The 18,247-nt window shown below is 47.3% G+C and overlaps 1 protein-coding gene across 2 annotated transcripts in view; it reads right to left on the bottom strand.

The window, feature by feature from the left end:
• The window catches only part of RAD54B (RAD54 homolog B), a 177,161-nt gene that overhangs the window by 52,565 nt on the left and 106,349 nt on the right, over positions 1-18,247 (bottom strand). The window lies entirely within an intron of this gene.

Genomic DNA, 18,247 nt, shown 5'->3' on the forward strand with positions numbered 1-18,247 from the left:
AAAGGGTCATTGATAGACAAACTAAATACCCAGGGAGAGACTAAAGCCAGTTTGCATACGTAAAGTAAAGGTGTGCCAAACCATGTAGTTATTCTGTTGTTGGTTTGTGGGTTGCGGGTTGAGTATGAAATACCTACAATCAAAATCCCGACGGTCAAAATACCAACAACAATTGACAGACGGTCAAAATACCGACATTTAAAATACCAACAGTTCAAAAAGTCGACACGTGTTTTTCATTGTTTTTTTGTGTGTGTGTGTCGACACGGATACCGTATACGTATGCCGTGTCCCTGGTCCACCTGTGTGGTAAAGCATGAACAAGTCGGTTTCAATGAAAAAAATCACGAGAAACTCATGTCGACGTTTTCACCTGTCGACATTTTAAATGTCAGTATTTTGACCTTGTCGGTCAATGGCTGTCGGTATGTTGACCTTCGGGATTTTGACTGTAGGTAACTTGACTGCATCCCGTGGGGTGCAGGTGTGAAAAAATGTCCTTTAGGTGGAAAGAGAACAAAAAAAAGCAAACATGCTATATAGAGATCTCATGAATAATCATTTGATAAAAAGTGTGTTCAAAGAAAAGCAGGGACAATGATCTGTTGGGAACATTAATGACCTATGCAAAACCGTCCAACGCAAACAAGTATTCTAACAAAAGTTATGATGGTTTATGCTTGATTAAAAGGAGTTTATGTTGCACCCAGAGGTTGCATCCATTTTCTGCAAAGTTCCTGTCAAAGTGAGTTGTGTGGATGATGATGATGATGATTATGTGTGATCCCTATGCTAGACTCCACCCATGATCCATTCACTGCACACTAAATACATCTTAGGAGGAAGTGCAGGTGCTCATGTGTACTTAAACTGGGTGAACACTTGTCTAATTGTCATCCAATCCAATCTCAGACCAACCAGTTGGTCAGACACCGGTAGAGTGTTCACGCTCAAAAGATCTCTGGTTTCAGCCAACCTTTGTTGTCTGGTCTTGTCAAAAGATTTTTAAACCTGTGAAAAATCAGTAGGCCAGATCACCAATCACCAACCCAATTTAGAAATGTGTACACTCCTAAGATGGGTTTGTTCAACTATTCTCCCAATTTATCCCTGTGAGTGGAAGCCGGTCTGCCAAAGAGTGTACGCATAGACTGGATGTAGACTCTCCGGCCAGGCTTGCAGTAGGATTGTAAAATCAGTCTGATCTGGAGTTAAATCAAGTGTGTACCCAGCTTTATGTTAGGGTTAATGGGGTGACATCAAAGAATATTTAATAGAGGATGGATAATTTCAGTTATTTGTTATAACAATTGCATGTTTGTGCTTGATTTGCTAGAATGTTTAGTCTCAATTTACATAGTACCCCAGAGTATTTAGGAGTAATAAATGTATACAGGAAACAAAACGGCACATGCTAAAAGGATTTTTTTATGACAATATGCATATTTTGTTTACAGTATTTACAACTTATAATTTTTTACGATTATTACTCTCTATTTCGTTTTTTGTAAGTCTGCGCACTGATTGTGAGCATGTGAACGATCCATTCAATCAACTTCCATGTGATGATAAACTGCCTAAAAGCATGTACTTTACATTATTTTAGATGTCAATAAAAGACTTTAATAACAAACTTGTGTAATGCAGTAAATGGTCTGTTGCATTTTCGGCACCTAATCTAGGTTGCTAGGCAGCAACTGTTCTTGAGATTTCAGGATGGGAAAGAAGGAGGAAAAAAAATAAGTGATTATGATGATAAAGATTCTGAAAAAGCAGACACCACTCACTCAGTCATTGTGGCTTAATGTAGTAAAGGCCAAATTATTCTAACAGTTTCAAAGACGTACTTCTTCCTAAGTTTACTCTTCTGCAAACAAGTAAAAATTAATGAAACGGCTATTCGTCGATTTCTGTAGTTCTGCACATGCGCGAGGACAAAAACTGCAATCGAATGCGATTGCTAAGTGCCGACTGGGGGGCATTGCGGCATTTTGTGGACGTTGACATGGAGTTTGGGGGAGTGCAGTCTAGACACTGGAGGTGTGTCCGGACCGTTTGCAACCCAAAACATGGCGGCCCAGCGACTGGCAGGGGGCTACCCTAAAGATGCGAGCGCTCCGCTGTTTAGCGAATCGCTCGCATTTTAGCGGGAGGAAAGGACCTAGCCTGTGGGGCGGCCTTGACCTGTGCTGGGCGCCCCCCACATGCTAGTGGAAGGAGTTGTAGATTTGCGAATTTTTGCAAAGTTACAACTCATGCTGAATTAGGCCCTATAATAGAATTTATTTATAGTGTTCCACAAAGTACCGCAATGCCGAACAGAGCATTGATACGAAACAGGGTAAACAAAGTAACATGGTGACCAGCATACGAGAGCAGAGTTTATTTCATAAGGAGGAGCCTTAAATACCACAAACGTCCTGTATCAGTCTGACAACAGTATGGGCTGTTGCTTCCTACATAAAAGAAATTTGACTCTGCGGCGCCAATATCTGCACAGGAAAAAAATGTTGGAAAGCCTAATTCCTAATGCAGCTGGTGGTGTGTCTAACCTCCCAAACTATGGTAATCTTTTTAAAAAAAAGTGCTACACCGGGCGCTTTAGGAAGGCACAATCCACATGACAATAAAATATACAATATATGTTTTAGCAATATAAAAATAAAGTATAAAAATACAAATACGGTTGTATTTAATGTAGTGTTGCTTCCTGCATGCCTCCATTCCCCGTCTTCATATCATGACACTGACACTATCGCCAAAGCCTTGCCTCCAGTTACACGATCACGGTTTCCCACATGTTTACTGCATTGGTCTCCTGAAATACTATGCTTGCTCAAATGTGAACCTTACAATATCCTGTTTGGCTAGGGATTATCCTATTTGATCCCAGCCCAGAATTAGGACACAGACGAACAGAAGAGGACTGCTACAAAGCACTGCTCTGACCCTAGCCAAAATTTTAAAAAGGAAATGGATTAATTTTACCAAGCTGATTGAGAACATGTGCAAGTAAGGGGCAATAGAATATCCATCACCTTTCAGTCTTTAACGCAAGACAATAGTGTATAGGGTGAGCTTGGTCTACAGGCATGCAGGTAGAGCTCTGTTCATGATGATACAGCATGTTGCTAAACATTATGGTGTACAGGTCCCTTAGCACAATTACTGCAGTACTGACAGAAGTCTAATGAGCTAACTTTCATGTAGGAGTTTTGGGAGTTTACAGATGATGCACCAGCAGCTCACCACAAAGTGGTCTATGTTCACCATGGTTGGTCAAATAATGAAGCAGAAGCACATACTCCAGAAAAGGTTTCTGGATTCACATAAAGAAATCAAGCTGCGCCCCATCTAACTTCTGTGCCAACTACGGTATTGATAAGGAGGCTCATTCAGGTGCGGTCACAAAGAGACTATTATACGCACATCGGTTGACATCTTCGTATTTTGCTTGCATCTGTACCGCAGTGCGCACGCGCAGCGAGTGAATTGCAATTGCGGTCGCACTGAGGAATTAGTCACAAAGTGAGTGACAGGAAGACAGCGTTTGGGGGTGGAAACAGGGAGTGGTCGGCCAAATGCAGGCGTGTCATGGCCGTTCAGACGCCGGAAATGATGCGACTGCAGGGGGCGTCCCATTGCTCAGGTTAGCTTCTGTCCATATCAGCATTTAATCGCAATTGCATACAGCAAAAGATAACAATGGCAGCCGCACCTGAATGAGCCTCAAGGTGTGCTACTAGTGAGTTGCAACCTACTGTTCTTCTACGGCTCCTGATGGCACCAACCAATTTTAGATTCACCAAGTCAGCATTGCTTGAAGAAGTCAGTTTGAATGGTTAGATTTTTACCAATATTGGTGTGTCATACAAAGACAAATGCTCTGCAATGCTTGTTATACTGATACCCCTTTTCCACTAGCTCAAAAAACACGGGTAAATGCACGGGGGCGCGCATTTACCCGTGTTTTTTGCAAGTGGAAAAGGGTAAACCCGGATCAAGTGACCCGTGAATCCTACCCGGCTATTTACCCGGGTAGGACACGGGACTGATCCGGGTAGGGTTGTAGTGTAAACGGGAGCCGTGTCGATGCGACACGGCTCCCGTTTACACTGTATGGAAGGGCGGCGCTGGGAGATCATGTGATCTCCCTGCGCCGCCCCTCGTCACTAGAAGCGTCACCAACCCGGCATATGCCGGGTTGTGACTGCTGATGGGAAAGGGGCCGAGCACGGGTCGCAGCAGGGGGCAGCTCCCATGTCAGGCTCCCGGCTGCGACCCGTGCTCGTAAGTGGAAAAGGGGTATTAATGTACATCCCATTGCTGAGAAATATTTTGCTTACATGTTACTAAAAGGATGCAAGTAGAACAATGTATCCCAGTAGGTTCCCTGCTCCATTAGTCAAAAGATAAGGGAGAATTATTATGATTAAATTTAATTTTCCACATAGCAGTGATAATGTGTAGGTTATCTCCTTTGTCAGCTGGGAGGACACAAGACCGTTGCTCTTTGAGAATTTCCACAAGCAGTCTTAAAATCATTCACTGACAAGACAAGTGGGAATGGAGCATTAACCAAACCGCTGCTTGTCTTATAGCATCTGCAGAGTCCTGTCCCCCCCCCCCAGGTCGCCACCACTATTTTAGAAAGCACACTTAGGTCTTCTGGCCCTTTTCCCTATTAAACCTGGACAATGACATCACTGATTCATCGCTGATTGCAAAAGACTATTTGGGTGGAGCATGCCATTGATACAGGAAGGACAAAAGGTTTACCAGTTTTTCTGAAGTTCTTTGCTATGGAAAGGTGAACCTGAACTGTGCTGACAAGAACCAGGTTATGAAATCGTTCGTCTCTATTATTAGTTGGTTATGGGCAAACAGATGGATCAATAAACTGATGGACATGAGTAGTGTAAACTATCTTAGGTAGAAAAAAAGGATTACTTTCCCACTCGACAGGCACACAGCTATTTCTACCAGAAACAACACCTTAAGTGTAAGCCACCTTGGAAAGGCTCAATGGGATGATGTGTGGGGGGGCCTCCAGGACTAGATTAAGATCCCATGGTGCTACAAAAGTATTTGATACAAGAGGGCAGATTTAATCAAACCATGGAGAGAGATAAAGCACCAACCAGTCAGCTTCTAACGGCCATGTTACAGGCTGCGTTTGAAAAAGGAGTTAGCACAGTGGTTCCCAAATGAGGTCTTCAAGCCCCCCCCAACAGTCCAGGTTTTAAGGATATTCATGCTTGAGCACAGGTGCCTTAATCAGTAGCTCAGTCAGTTTGATTATACAGTAGCATCTATGCGTAAGCAGGGATATACCTAAAACCCGCACCATTGGGGTGCGTTGAGGACTGCGTTTGGGCACCACTAAGTTAGGAGTTGATTAGTTGCTACTTTATTTCTCTCTGAGCATTAATAAATATGCCCTCAATCTTTCTTCATTTTCTCTCTCTCCAAACTTTGATACATTTCCCCTTCTAAGGGATTCCCTTATGACCTTTGTAAGTCTGCAGAGTTGATTTATAGAAGTTGAATAGCGATTCCACTGAGTAAGTAGATCCAGTTGAAGGGCTTGCTCAAAGAGGAATACCATAGGGGATGGGAAGCTTCCTCAGATATGGAAATGATCCTTTAATGTCACCATCTGCTATGACTAAAAGTTGGTAGGGTAAATGTTGAATAGTCTCTCATTGGACTAAGGGGTGATTCAGACCTGATCGCTGGACTGCTAACTTTGCTGTCCTGCGTTCAGATAGTCGCCGCCTCCAGGTGGAGTGTAAATTCGCCATGCAAGTGTGGGATCCCATGTGTACGCCGAGCTACAAGAATCCACTTTGTGCAGTCTCTGCGCAGCCAAGGACTTATTCCTACAGTGCGATGAGAACAGGCTGATCGGGGTCGGAGCTGATGTCAGACACCCTCCCTTAAAACGCTTGGGCAGGCCTGCATTTTTCCGGACACTCCCAATAGAAGTCAGTTACCACCCACTTTCTCTTGTCAATCACCTTGCGAATGTCCGTGCGATCTGATTTTTCACACCTTTCCGTCGCTGACTGGTGATGCCTTGTTGTTGTCCAACGCAGAATGAATCAGGCCCTAAGTGTCCAAGTATACTCCTAAGACTCTTTGCAGTGCTGATGATACAATGATGTTCCAATAGGAATGTCATAACTTAAGCTGTTCTGTTTCCTGAGAGAGTGCATAAGAACTACCAGCACCTTGGTGAAGGACAATGAAGAAGTGTACAGTCCGAATAGGATGCAAGTATACTGAAAATGATCACAGAGAACAAATAAAAAGCTAAGGAACTGGTGATGTTTAGCTATACTAGGAATGTGGAAGTAATTATCTTGTAAATATATGGTAGTAAGGTATTATTAATAGTTTCTTATATAGCGCAGCATATTGTGTTGTGCTTTACAAATAGAAACAACAGTGATAGAACAAAACTGGGTAATAACAGACAGACAGAGGTAGGAAGGCCCTGCTCGCAAGCTCACAATCAAGGTCTCCTTTCTAAGCAGAAATGTATTGCATAAATTAAAAGACTGAGCGACCACTGGTCCAGAACAATTCAAACTTACATGTTATGCTTTCTACCGGGAAAATAATGTAAAAGAAGACAATGTCTCTCTTTGCCAAAGACACAGAAGAAATAAGCAAATCTGTAAGCTGTTCTGGGATGCCTCAAGTTCCACTGAAATCCTGGAGAAATAAAAAGGCTGCTTAAATATGGTGCCACCAACCTGCTGAAAATACTTCTTTCCTGGCTGATAAGCTCCGTGTTGGCAAGAAAAAGGAACACATCTAATGTCCAACGCGGTATGAATCAGGCCCAAATGATGGGACTTTCCACCAGTGACTTCTTGAATCACTGAATTCAGTTTTTAACCAGAAGAGTAAAAAACAAAAAATAAGATTTTACTTACCGGTAAATCTATTTCTCGTAGTCCGTAGAGGATGCTGGGACTCCGTAAGGACCATGGGGAATAGACGGGCTCCGCAGGAGATAGGGCATTTTAAGAAAGCTTTGGACTCTGGGTGTGCACTGGCTCCTCCCTCTATGCCCCTCCTCCAGACCTCAGTTAGGGAAACTGTGCCCAGAGGAGATGGACAGTACAAGGAAGGATTTTTGTAAATCTAAGGGCGAGATTCATACCAGCCACACCAATCACACCGTATAACTTGTAAAAAACTTACCCAGTTAACAGTATGAACAACAACATAGCCACGGTTCCACCGAAAAACTATAACATAACCCTTATGTAAGCAATAACTATATACAAGTCTTGCAGTTGGGACGGGCGCCCAGCATCCTCTACGGACTACGAGAAATAGATTTACCGGTAAGTAAAATCTTATTTTCTCTAACATCCTTGAGGATGCTGGGACTCTGTACGGACCATGGGGATTATACCAAAGCTCCCAAACGGGCGGGAGAGTGCGGATGACTCTACAGCACCGATTGAGCAAACAGGAGGTCCTCCTCAGCCAGGGTATCAAACTTATAGAACTTTGCAAAGGTGTTTGTCCCCGACCAAGTAGCTGCTCGGCACAACTGTAATGCCGAGACCCCTCGGGCAGCCGCCCAAGAAGAGCCCACTTTCCTAGTGGAGTGGGCCTTAACCGATTTCGGTAACGGCAATCCTGCCGTAGAATGCGCCTGCTGAATCGTGTTACAGATCCAGCGAGCAATAGTCTGCTTTGAAGCAGGAGCGCCAACCTTGTTGGCCGCATACAGAACGAACAAAGCTTCAGTCTTCCTGATTCTAGCCGTTCTGGTCACATACATCTTCAAAGCCCTGACTACATCCAGGGACTCGGAATCATCCAAGTCCCGTGTAGCCACAGGCACGACAATAGGTTGGTTCACATGAAAAGATGAGACCACTTTTGGCAGAAAGTGAGGGCGAGTCCTCAACTCTGCCCTATCCACGTGAAAAAACAAGTATGGGCTTTTATGTGATAAAGCCGCCAATTCGGAAACACGTCTTGCCGAAGCTAACGCCAACAACATGACCACTTTCCACGTGAGGTATTTCAACTCCACAGTTTTGAGTGGTTCAAACCAAGGTGACTTGAGGAAACGTAACACCACGCTAAGATCCCAAGGCGCCACCGGAGGCAGAAAGGTAGGCTGAATATGCAGCACTCCCTTCACAAAGGTCTGTACTTCAGGAATAGAGGCCAATTCTCTTTGAAAGAAAATGGATAAGGCCGAAATCTGGACCTTTATGGACCCTAATTTTAGGCCCAAAGTCACTCCTGTTTGAAGGAAGTGAAGTAGATGGCCCAAATGGAACTCCTCCGTAGGAGCAGCTCTGGCCTCACACCAAGAAACATATTTCCGCCATATACGGTGATAATGTTTTAACGTCACGTCTTTCCTAGCCTTGATCAGGGTAGGAATGACTTCCTCCGGAATCCCTTTTTCCGCTAGTATCCGGCGTTCAACCGCCATGCCATCAAATGCAGCCGCGGTAAGTCTTGGAACAGACAGGGCCCCTGCCGCAGCAGGTCCTGCCTTAGAGGAAGAGGCCACGGATCCCCTGCGAGCAACTCTTGCAGCTCCGGATACCAAGTCCTCCGTGGCCAATCCGGAACAATGAGTATTGTTCTGACCCTGCTTCTTCGTATTATTCTCAACACCTTGGGTATGAGAGGAAGAGGAGGAAACACATAGACCGATCTGAACACCCAAGATGTCACCAGAGCGTCTACCGCTACCGCCTGAGGGTCCCTTGACCTGGCGCAATACCGCTTTAGCTTTTTGTTGAGACGGGATGCCATCATGTCGATTTGAGGCAGTCCCCAACGATCCGTGATCTGTGCGAAGACTTCTTGATAAAGTCCACACTCTCCCGTATGCAGGTCGTGCCTGCTGAGGAAGTCCGCCTCCCAGTTGTCCACCCCCGGGATGAACACCGCTGACAGCGCGCTTACATGGCCTTCCGCCCAGCGTAGAATCCTGGTCGCTTCTGCCATGGCCATTCTGCTCATTGTTCCGCCTTGGCGGTTTATATGAACCACTGCCGTGACATTGTCTGACTGAATCAGAACCGGTTTTCTCCGAAGCAATTCCTCCGCTTGACGCAGGGCGTTGTATATGGCCCTCAACTCCAGGATGTTGAGGTGGAGACAAGACTCTAGGCTTGACCAAAGACCTTGGAAATTTCTTCCCAGTGTCACTGCTCCCCAGCCTCGGAGGCTTGCGTCCGTGGTCACCAGGACCCAGTCCTGAATGCCGAACCTGCGACCTTCTAGTAGGTGAGCACTGTTCAGCCACCACAGGAGAGATACCCTGGTCCTGGGAGACAGGGTGATCCTTTGATGCATTTGTAAATGGGACCCGGACCACTTGTCCAAGAGGTCCCATTGAAAAGTCCTCGCATGGAACCTGCCGAAAGGGATGGCCCCGTAGGAAGCCACCATCTTCCCCAGGACCCGCGTTCAATGATGCACTGAAACCTTTTTTGGTTTTAATAGGTTCCTGACCATGGCTATGAGTTCCTGAACCTTTTCGATCGGAAGAAAAACCTTTTTCTGGTCTGTGTCTAGAATCAGCCCCAAAAAGGTCAGACGCGTTGTAGGGACTAGCTGGGACTTCGGTATATTGAGAATCCAGCAGTGTATCTGCAACGTCTTCATGGACAGAGACACGCTGTCCAGCAACCTCTCCCGAGATCTCGCCTTTATGAGGAGATCGTCCAAGTATGGGATAATTGTGACCCCCTGCCTGCGCAGGAGCACCATCATTTCCACCATTACCTTGGTGAAAATTCTCGGGGCCGTGGAAAGCCCAAACGGCAACGTCTGAAATTGGTAGTGACAGTCCTGCACTGCAAATCTCAGGAATGCCTGATGCGGGGGGAATATCGGAACATGAAGGTAAGCATCCCTTATGTCCAGGGACACCATCCAATCCCCCCCCCTCCAGGCTGGCGATGACCGCCCTGAGTGATTCCATTTTGAACCTGAACCTCTTCAAGTACAGGTTCAGAGATTTCAGGTTTAAAATGGGTCTGACCGAACCGTCCGGTTTCGGGACACAAACAGGGTTGAGTAATATCCCTCTCCTTGCTGGAGATGAGGAACTGTGACAATCACCTGTTGAATATACAATTTTTGGATTTCTGCCAACACTAGCTCCCTCTCTGACAGGGAAGCCGGCAGAGCCGATTTGAAAAATCGGCGAGGAGGCAAGTCTTCGAATTCCAGCCTGTATCCCTGAGAAACAATCTCTAATGCCCAGGGATCCACCTGCGAGTGAACCCAGACGTGGCTGAAAAACCGAAGACGAGCCCCCACCAGATCTGCCTCCCCTCGGAAAGCCCCAGCGTCATGCGGTGGACTTTGCAGACGCAGGGGAGGACTTCTGCTCTTGGGAACTAGCTGTGTGCAGCTTTTTCCCCCTGCCTTTCCCTCTGGCAACAAAGGATGATCCACGTACCTTCTTGTTTTTATTGGAACGAAAGGACTGCATTTGATAATGAGGTGCCTTTTTTGTATGCTGCGGGGGGACATAAGGTAAGAAATTTGACTTACCAGCCGTAGCGACAAGATCCGAGAGGCCGTCTCCAAACAACTCCATCCCTTTGTAAGGCAAGGACTCCATATGCCGCTTTGAATCGGCATCTCCCGTCCACTGTCGGGTCCACAAGAGCTGCCTAGCAGAAATAGACATAGCATTTATTCTGGAGCTTAATAAACAAATGTCTCTCTGAGCATCCCTCATATACAAGGCAGAATCTCTGATATGCTCTATGGTCATTTGAATGGCGTCCCTATCTAAGGTGTCAATTTCCGTAGATAAGGAATCTGCCCATGCCACAACCGCACTACAAACCCAGGCCGACGCCATAGCCGGTCGAGCAATAGTACCGGAATGATGTGCTTTAAGGTAATTTCCTGCCTGCGATCAGCAGGTTCCTTGAGGGAAGCCGTATCCTGAGAAGGCAGTGCCACCTTTTTGGACAATCGTGTCAGCGCCTTGTCAACTTTTGGCGAAGATTCCCAGCGTATCCTATCAGTTTGTGGAAAAGGATACGCCATGAGAATCCTTTTGGGAACTTGTGGTCTCCTATCCGGAGATTCCCAAGCCTTTTCGCACAAGTCACTTAATTCAAATGAGGATGGAAAAGTGACTTCAGGCTTATTCCCTTTATACATGTGTACCCTCGTGTCAGGGACAGGGGGTTCCTCAGTAATATGCAAAACCTCTTTAAGGGCAATTATCATGTACCGTATACCCTTAGCCACCTTCGGCTGTAATTTTGCATCTTCATAGTCGACACTAGAGTCAGTATCTGTGTCGGTATCTGTGTCATCGATCTGGGATATGGTGCGCTTCTGAGACCCCGAAGGACCTGGCGCCCCAGGGACAGGCATGGACTGGCTACCTGACTGATCCCTAGCTTTTGCCTTGTCTAATCTTTTATGCAATAGATTGACATTTGCATTCCAGACATTCAGCATATCCACCCATTCCGGTGTCGGCGTTGCCAACGGCGACCTGACATTCAAGCACTCCCCCGCCACATTAAGCGAGCCTTCCTCATCAAACATGTCGACACACGCATACCGACACACTTAACACACACACAGGGAACCCCTTTCCTGAAGACAGTATCCCTGTCAAGGCCCTTTGGAGAGACAGAGAGAGAGTATGCCAGCACACACCCCAGCGCAATAACCCTGGAGACCAACACAAAATGTTTTTCCCCAGCAGCGCTGTATAATATGTAAACTGCCAATTATGTGCCCCCCCCCCCTCTCTTTTAAGCACCCTTTCACCGTGTGTAAGCAGGGGAGAGTCCGGGGAGCTTCCTCTCAGCAGTGCTGTGGAGAGAAAATGGCGCTGGTGAGTGCTGAGGGAGAAGCCCCGCCCCCTCGGCGGCGGGCTTCTGTCCCGCTCAAACTTAGTAAAATATGTCGGGGGCTCTTTTATATACATGTACAGAGCCCACCTGTACATGTATATAGTCTTTTTGCCATGCAGAGGTTTATATTGCTGCCCAGGGCGCCCCCCCCCCCCCCCCGCGCCCTGCACCCTTACACTGACCGGAGTATGTGAGGTGTATGGGAGCAATGACGCACAGCTGCAGTGCTGTGCGTTACCTCAGTGAAGCTGAAGGCTTCTGCCGCCTGATGACTTCTGTCTTCTGTACTTCTAGCTCTGTGAGGAGAACGGCGGCGCGGTTCCGGGGGTGGACGCCCAGTAAGAACCTGCGTTAACCCCCTCTGGAGCTAATGGTGTCCAGTAGCCGAGGAAGCAGAGCCTATCTTTGACAAGAAGGTCTGCTCCTCTCTCCTCAGTCCCTCGATGCAGGGAGCCTGTTGCCAGCAGTGCTCCCTGTGAAAAGTAGTAAAAGGTAGAAGAAAAAAAAATCCAAACAAAAATGCTTCTAGGCAGAGAGCTCTGGAGAGCTCTCTGCAGTGCACTCATCTTGCTCTGGGCACAGTGTAAAAACTGAGGTCTGGAGGAGGGGCATACAGGGAGGAGCCAGTGCACACCCAGAGTCCAAAGCTTTCTTAAAGTGCCCTATCTCCTGCGGAGCCCGTCTATTCCCCATGGTCCTTACGGAGTTGCAACATCCTCAAGGACGTTAGAGAAATCTAACAAGCGTGGTTTCTATGATTATGGTTCTTTCAATAGACTGTCCTAGCAACTCCTGCTAAAGCCATGCTTCTAGATAACAAGGGAATGGCGTCCAATGAGTCTTCACAAAAACAAATGAATGCCTTTTAGTATCATTTCGACGCTTTCAAGAAAATATTCTCTATTTATTTTCTCTTGTACATCTTTATGGAGGGAAACTGTACAGACTTGAAAGTGCCTGGAGAATGAAGCCATAGTCACACCAGACTTAAGGGGATGTAGTTATGAGACCGGCGGTCAGGAAACAGACGGTCACATAGCCTCCCCCTACATCCCGCCCCCTCACAATGCCGACCAACAGGGACTATTCCCACTCGTGGGTGTCCACGATACCCATAGAGTGTAAATACCGAGCCCGCAATTGGCTTGCTGCACTCGCCACTCCCAGCCGGGATTCCTCTGCCAGGATCCCGGCATCTGTATGCTGACCAGTCACACATACCACACCCGCCTTAAGTAGTGTTCAGGAGGAAATATGAAGTTCCGTAAAGCACCTTTTCTTTATAAATGATCCTTATGGAGGCCTCTATGAAAAAAAAAAAAAGGTTGGGGCTGGAAGACCAGCGCTCGTGACCCCGGCGTTCCGAGCAGCGGTCACATGACCGCATCCCAAAAAAAAAAAGGACAAGTGTCTATATATATATTCTCAAGCTTTATTAAACAAAATGTTTATAAACTAAATCTAAAAATACCCAACCTTTTCATTTTTGGTCATTTTAAGATTAAATCATGGAGAGACAGGAACTGGGGAACTGTCTATCCCCCTGGTTTTATTAATATGTAGAAGGAATGCATTCACATCATCAAGATTAAAGGACCCAAGCTCTTCCGTTGTCTAGCGACTCACTTCTAAATGAGCATTTAAGCTAGTGAAACCAGAAGGCTGCACCATGTATGTCCACACTTATCTGTGATCTGGGCATCCTCAGTCCTTGTACATTATATAAATCCTCTATAGTGCCAAAAGTGCCCTGCATTGGTGTCACCACCCAGGAAATAAACCGTCTCTTCTGTTAAGGAGGCTGTGGCATCTTTGGGATGAGCGATGCACGCCATACACAAAGACTCATAATCCTCAGATAAAGGCTAATCACATGCACCACAGACACGATGATGACACTTGCTGGGATTTTTTCTTCAGCAGGCTGAGAGAATACTGAGAAGGGAAGGAATTATTATCTACAGTATCTAGAAAGGTTTAAAGAAAAACGCCCCTAAGAAAGGGCTTAACCTAGAAGGGGCGTAACTTACAACTAATGCACTTTGCTTTTGTCAAGTTGGGGTCAGACTCCATTTGCAAAATCTTCTTTGAATGTTTCCTTGCCGTTCTATACAAAGGGGGAGATGTATGATCATGGCCATTAAAGATCTTAAAATGCATGCCCTGCTTTGCCCATTATCGTGTAAATGTAATGTTGTATTACAAAAGCAGTTGCCGAAGATTGAGGGCCTAAATCAGACCTGATCGCTAGGCTGCGTTTTCGTACAGCCTGCGATCAGGTCTGAACTGCGCATGCACCGCAATGCGCAGGCGTGTCGGTCCGCAGCAACAGGGACCGACGGGCAGCGACGGGATGGTGCGAGAAAAGCGATCGCACGGGAGATCACAAGGTGACTGACAGTAAGAGGCCGTTTGTGGGTGGCAACTGACCGTTTTTAAGGAGTGTCCTGAGAAACGCAGGAGGGACCAGGCGTTTGAAGGGAGGGTTTCTCCAGCCCCGATCATCGCACTGGAAGAGTGAGTCCTGGGCTGTGCAGAGACTGAACAAACTTCTGTTTGTGCAGCTCTCCTGCACATGTGATCGCACCCCTGCACAGCGACTACCCCCTTCCCCTGTAGGTGGCGACTACCTGATCGCAGGGATGCAAAAAACGCACCCTAGCAATGAGGTCTGAATTGGGCACCGACATTGTTAACTCACCTCTGGTGAATCACACTCTAGCTTTTCGGCTGCTTTGACCGGACTGGCAAGCAGTCTCCACATGCGTCAGTCATAGATTCCTAGCGGCACCCACCGTTTTACTGAAAAAATAATATATAAGCACACTCCCTTCCTGCATACTGGGACAGCCAGGGACAGCTGCAGTTGATGGAACAATCAGTGACACTGATTGCTCATAACTTGCCAAACCAGGTCAGTGCCCTATCTAGGTATAGCGGCGCCAGTAATGACAGGGGCACATAGCGCCCCGTTATTCTGATCACTTCTTTGCATTATTATATGCAGGGAAACGGTAATAGCAGCACATATAATTTTCTTAGAACACTTGTCACTGGTGAAACGGGGAGGGAGAGATTACAGCCGGGGTTGGGGTACAAACCAGTGACAGCTATCACAGACACCTACCCCAGACAGGACACCTCTCTATATATAGAGTGGCCAGAATTCACCTGCATACAGACACATTGCAGGCTTAGACACCGGGATGTATCAGCTCAGCTTACCAGCTGCTTCACAGAGGTTATCCCGTCTCTGTTTGTTACTGTCAGCACATACATGCTAATAACAGTTTATCACCAAGTATATTGAATTGGGAGATCCCTGGCCACATACACCAGCTACGGCCTTTCCCCCTCACATGAGTTTCCATTACTGTTGGCGATTAGCCAGCCTAACCAAAAGCTTATCACACTGTGTATTGAGACTGTATTTTATTAGGGATCAATCATCCCGCTTTTTAGAGTCCTACCTACGTATACTGTCCAGCAATCATTTGGTCTTACTGTGGACAGAGACTAACAGGTCTATTCAATGCAGGTCTATTCCGTCGGAAAGGATCCGACCACGCAGTATTCAATTTGCAGCCAAATCAGACAGGATTTGTCCGTTCTCGACATTGTCAATCCGACTTTTTTTAAACTCTGATTGAGATTGTCGGAAATGGGGCAAAAAGCTGTCGGATTTAGGCGCAAATCCAACAAACACGTGAATCCCTGGCTAATCCGGCGATCCACGTGTTTTCCGACAAGTCGAAATTGCCGACCCGTCGGAAAATAGGATTTTAAATACCTACCAGTAAATCCTTTTCTCACAGTCCATAAGGGATATTGGGGACAGATTAGTACGATGGGTTATAGACGGGTCCAAAGGAGCCAGTGCACTTTAAATTTCTTCAGCTGGGTATGCTGGCTCCTCCCCTCTATGCCCCCTCCTACAGGTCAGTTAGAGGTAAAACAGTGCCCGAAGGAGAATTACATACTTGAAAGAAGGAACATAACAATAAGTGTGGTGAGATTTACACACCAGCACATCAACATATAACTTAGCCAGCAATGTCTGGCAACATTAACAGCAACAGTTGAGCAGGAACACATAACAGAGAACCTGCAGAAAGTCACCGCACAGAGGCGGGCGCCCAATATCCCTTATGGACTACGAGAAAAGGATTTACCGGTAGTTATTTAAAATCCTATTTTCTCTAGCATCCATAAGGGATATTGGGGACAGATTAGTACGATGGGGATGTCCCAAAGCTTCCAGACCGGGCGGGAACGTGCAGAGACATCTGCAGCACCGCCTGCCCAAACTGGGTATCCTCTTTGGCCAGGGTATCAAACTTGTAGAACTTCACAAAGGTGTTTGTCCCCGACCAGGTAGCAGCTCGGCATAGTTGTAGGGCTGAGACTCCACGGGCAGCCGCCCAGGAAGAGCCCACCGATCTGGTAGAGTGGGCCTTCAGAGGTTGAGGAACACGTAAGGCTGCCGACACATAGGCCTGTTGAATAGTAAGCCTAATCCAACGAGCAGTGGACTGCTTTGAAGCAGGGCAACCCTTTTTCTGCGCATCATACAGCACGAACAAAGAATCCATCATTCTGATCCGAGCAGTCCTCTTGACATAGATTTTCAAGACTCACACAGCATCCAATGCCTCCGGAAGAGCAGAAGTGTCAGAACTGGACGGAATCACAATAGGGTGATTCAAGTGAAACGCAGAGACCACCTTCGGCAGGAACTGCTGTCGAGTCCTGAGCTCCGTTCTGTTCTCGTAAAGGACCAAGGCCCTCATTCAGCTGCGAGGAAGTGCAGTGTGCGATCGGGTCGGAATGCGGGCCCAAGTACGGACTTTTGCACGACAAGGCCCCCAATTCTGAGACACGCCTAGCAGAAGCCAGGGCCAGTAACATCACCATTCTCCACGTGAGGTACTTATCTTCTACCGTCGTCAGAGGTTCGAACTAGGAGGACTGTAGAAAACGCAACACTACATCCAGATCCCAAGGTGCCGTAGGCGGCACAAATGAAGGTTGTATGTGAAGCACCCCTTGCAAGAAGGTCTGAACTTCTGGCAAGAGTGCCAGCTTCTTCTGGAAGAAGATGGAAAGCTGAAATCTGGACCTTAATGGATCCCAGACGTAAGCCTTTATCCCCTCCAGCCTGCAGGAACCTTCCCAAGTGGAATTCTGCAGAGGGATATGTGCATTCCTCGCACCAAGAGACATCTCTACGCCAGAAAGGATGATAGTGTTTTGTCACAGGTTTTCTGGCTTGCACCGTAGTGACAATGACCTTTTGGGAAAGCCCTTTCTGAGCTAGGATGCTCCACTCAACTTCCATGCCATCAAATGAAGCCGCCGTAAGTCCAGGTAGACGAACGGTCCTTGTTGAAGAAGATCCCTTCTTAGTGGTAGAGGCCAAGGGTCCTCTACGGACATGTCCAGAAGAGCCGCGTACCACACTCTTCGGGCCCAATCCGGGGCAATCAAGATTGCTTCCACTCTTTGAAGTCTGATCCGCTTGAGCACCCTTGGGATCAGCGGAATCGGAGGAAACAGGTAGACCAGCTGGTAAGGCCAAGGCGATGTCAGCGCATCCACTGCGCTCGCCTGACGGTCCATGGTACGTGAGCAATAGCAGCGAAGCTTCTTGTTGAGACGAGAGGCCATCAAGTCGATCTGTGGGCAACCCCACCTGTCGATGATCTGTTGTAACACCTGAGGGTGTAGTCCCCCACTCCCCCGGGTGGAGGTCGTGGCGACTTAGGAAGTCCACTTTCCCAGTTGTCCACTCCCGGATTGAAGATTGCGGACAGTGCTCTTGCATTTCGTTCTGCCCAGAGGAGTATTCTGGACACTTCTCGCATGCAGGCCCTGCTTTTTGTTCCTCCTTGTCGACTGATGTACGCCACCGCCGTGGCGTTTTCCGACTGTACCTGGATCGCCTGATCCCGGAGTAGAGGGGATGCTTGAATCAGAGCACTGTAGATAGCCCGAAGTTCCAGAATGTTGATCGGAAGTAGGGCCTCTTGGGCAGACCACCTGCCCTGGAACTGTGCCCCTTGGGTGACAGCTCCCCATCCTCTCAGACTCGCATCCGTCGTGAGGAGGATCCAATCCTGAATCCCAAAGCATCGACCTTCCAGCAGGTTGGAAGACTGTAGCCACCACAGGAGAGAAATCCTGGCCTGGGGTGACAGCCGAATCATCTGCTGCATCAGAAGATGGGAACCGGACCACTTGTTCAGGATGTCCAACTGGAATGGTCTGGCATGAAACCTTCCAAATTGAATCGCCTCGTACGAGGCCACCATCTTTCCCAACAATTTTATGCAAAGATGAATGGAGACGCGAGC

The sequence above is a fragment of the Pseudophryne corroboree genome, chromosome 5 (genome assembly GCF_028390025.1).
Source record: "Pseudophryne corroboree isolate aPseCor3 chromosome 5, aPseCor3.hap2, whole genome shotgun sequence".
Lineage (NCBI taxonomy): Eukaryota > Metazoa > Chordata > Amphibia > Anura > Myobatrachidae > Pseudophryne > Pseudophryne corroboree.